Genomic DNA, 3,654 nt, shown 5'->3' on the forward strand with positions numbered 1-3,654 from the left:
GTAGATTTAATTTTTTGCACTTGTGATAGTCTAAATAATAAAGGAGTTCATAAATCACTAATAATTGGCAATTTCCCTATGTGATCGTTACCTAATATCCTTGCACTCGATAAATGATTAGTATATTTGCAGAAAACAGAATATTTAGGTTTCATTAAAATTTGGTGTATGGTGGAACCTCGTCATCATTGTTAAGGTGGTTTTATTAATGAATAATTTACCAATTTTGGATGTGGCGGATCAATGAACGGTGACTTCACTTCAAGAACCTTATTTTCAAATGATTTGAGAGTTAAAAGTGGCTTATCTATTTCAAGTATTTGATAGATGTTACCTTGCATTTGTGCTACTTGAGAACTCACTAAAGGAACATTCGCATGACTTTCTTGGGTATATATCACTTTGGAACATATACTTTTAATATACTCCTCAAGAGAGGTTAAATATATATCATTTATGCCTACCTCTTGAGATTCAAAATTAGTTCCAAAGATATTAACATTTGTGATAGATGTTTGATACAAGTACAAGTTAAATCCAAAATACATCCATTTGGTTACAAGTATACAGGTCAAATAATAGTTTAGCACATATATTGGGTCGATCCCACAAGAAGCCAATATTGCAAGTACTAGGTCCTTACTTACTCTATTATTTAGACTAATTATCAATTGACACAAAAGAAATCACAATTACTTACTAGCTAACTAACTTAACTAGATAACTTGCAAGAAAACAATGAAGTAATTCACTAAATACTTGAGTTTAGGGATATAGAATCCACTTATGGCACAAAAGTTGCAAGTGAATAGACTTACCTCTTGTTACTACTCTTATTTAACTAAGGATTCAATTCTGTATTTATCAAAACTCACTCTCATGATATAATGGCCTAGACTAGACTAGTTTTTCCTATTCTTATGATGAATAACTAGATCTACCATTTTATTCTTCATGACATGCAACAATAATTTACTTAAATGCACCTCTATTTTCACGAGTTTACTCTTTGAACTTCATTTATGTTGTTCCATCATTATTACCAATTTTCATTGAATAACAACAACTAAAAACTTGATATTGGTGATCAAGCAACAACAAGTGATAAACATTTATAAATGGACAAGTTAATACAAGAGATAACAAGCATAAATCATATTCAACTCATATTAAATAGCCATAAGTTTCATGTACTCTCTAGATTTAGAAATTTAGCTACTCATGTGATGTAAAGTGAGAAAGGACATAACTTCATTGCATGAACATATAATGAATCACAAGTAAAGAGATAGATAAAGAAAGCTTAGCCAAGGTGATGAACAAACTCCCAAATCTTCTATTTCTTTAACAAAATGCGACAATATTAGGGCTTCTAGACACTTTTTTCTTAAGTTTAGTAGAATTTTGTCTTAATAGTTAGGCTGGAATTTTAATTTGTTTTTGTGATATATATTACCTTATATCTTTTCTTCTTGTTATTAGTGTATGCACCGGGTTTTATGCGTAGTTGCACCTTTTGATCCAAAAATTGAAAGGATACTACGTAGGCAAAAAAAGCATACACCACAAGAGGAAGAAAAACAACAACAACATATAGAAGGAATATCTATTGAGTTGCTTTTTGAAGAAGAAATGGTGGAAAAAGAAACAAATGGATGAGCTCTTAGAGACTTTGCTCTACCGGGCATATAAGGGTCACAAACAAGCATATTAAGACCTACGGTTAATGCTAACAATTTTGAGATTAAACTATCACTTATTCAAATAGTTCAACAATCTCAATTTAGAGGTAATGTCATAGAGGATCCAAATGCACACTTGGCCACATTTTTGGAGATTTGTGATACAATTAAAATGAATAAAGTGAGTGAGGATGCTATTAGGCTAAGATTGTTTCCATTTTCTTTTTCTTCACTCTCATTTTTCCTCTTACTTTCAACCACCGGAGGATCTTCTAATTACCTATCACTACAAAGAGTAATGGCTTTAACATGCTCCCTCGGATTCGCCTTCATTTTACTCGATAACTGTCCTTGATTTTTATTGTTAATAGAGTTGGCAATTTGACCTATTTGGACATCTACATTTCTATACATAGTTGTAAATTGGTCCATTCTTCTCTCAATTTTTTTCGAATCTTTGGGTGGTAACACTAACTAACTTATCAATTTTATCATTTGACACATTGGCTTTGTTCTCCACATTTTGTTACTTTTGTTGGAATTCCAGTGGATTATTTGGCCTTTGTTGCATTCCTTGATCTTTCCATCCAAAATTTGAATGATTTTTCCACCCTAGATTATATGTGTTGGACTAAGGGTTGTTTTGAGTTGTCTGATTGTAATTATTTACAAATTGTACCTATTCACTTTCAACACGAGTGTTAGTATCATGCTCTGCTCCACATATATTACAAAAAATAACACCTACATTGGTTTTAGAACTTGAACCAACTCCGGTTTGTTTATTTAACAATTTAATCACGTTGTTTATTTGGGTACACAACATGTTAAGAGTGTCCAATTCAATCATATCTGATTGCCATCTAGAGTTACCTCTGTCATTCGCCCATTGGTAATTATTTGCTGCCATTTTCTCTATCAACCTTTAAGTTTCTTGGGGTGATTTACCCATTAGAGCTCTACCTGCAGCTGCATCAATTATAGTTTTAGTTGAGAAACATAAACCGTTATAGAAGATTTGGACAATTAGCCAATCAGGCAGTCCATGGTGCGAATATTTCCGTAACAAATCTCTAAACCTTTCCCACAATTCATACAATGATTCAACCTTTTGTTGCCTAAAACTTGTTATGTCTATTCTAAGTTTAGCATTTTTACCCTGTGAAAAGTATTTATTCAAAAATGCTAGATAAATTATTCCATGTAGTGAAAGTATTTGGACCATGAGAATACAACCAAACTTTGGTTTTATCACACATAGAAAATGGAAACAAAGATGACCATTTGAGGTGAAAATGACGAATTTTGATCAACGAATTTAACCCCTCAATTTGAGCAATCATTGTTTTTGATTTGTTAAATAGGGTTAAAATGCTTTTTTAGGATCATTTTACGCATGCGTGCATTGATTATTTTGACAAAAGAATGGTTTGGAATGCACTTTGAGAAATTAGGGCAACAAGTGTAATTTTTGAAAAGTTAAAAATTTCTGTAAAAAAAATTGCAGAATAGAAAATGCAAGCTCAGAAAACGTGACCTGAGGCCACGTTTTCATAGGTCACATTTTCCATTCTATAAATTTTGCATAGAAAACGTAAGCTCAAACTCATGTTTTCTCACCCTGCATATTGTCTTCTGCATTTTTTACACATAAAACACAGGCTAGAACATGAGCTAAAGCTCGCATTTTCACTTCTATAAATTAGGATGGAAAATGCAAGCAAAAAAAAATAGGCTCAAGGCTGTGTTTTCAGTTCACATTTTCTAGCACTTGTTTTAAAAGACAAAATACAACCTTCATTCTTTCTTTTTCTTTTTTGCTCCAACTCATGTTTTCTTCACACACTCACACACACTTCACAAATTCTCATTTTTACTCCATTTCATTGTAAGAAATCATCAATCCAACATCTTTTAACATTTTCTAGAGCCTTTTTAACTGATTAAAATTCAAGAAAAACATCCAAAAATT

General features: G+C 31.9%; 1 non-coding gene across 1 annotated transcript; it reads left to right on the forward strand.

Moving 5' to 3' along the window:
* The first annotated feature begins 2,722 nt into the window (after positions 1-2,722).
* Positions 2,723-2,829, forward strand: LOC113719808 (small nucleolar RNA R71). Its single transcript, XR_003455050.1, has one exon. It is a non-coding gene; the product is annotated as a small nucleolar RNA R71 (small nucleolar RNA).
* The last annotated feature ends 825 nt before the right edge of the window (positions 2,830-3,654 follow it).

The sequence above is a fragment of the Coffea arabica genome, chromosome 11e (genome assembly GCF_036785885.1).
Source record: "Coffea arabica cultivar ET-39 chromosome 11e, Coffea Arabica ET-39 HiFi, whole genome shotgun sequence".
Classification (NCBI taxonomy): Eukaryota; Viridiplantae; Streptophyta; class Magnoliopsida; order Gentianales; family Rubiaceae; genus Coffea; species Coffea arabica.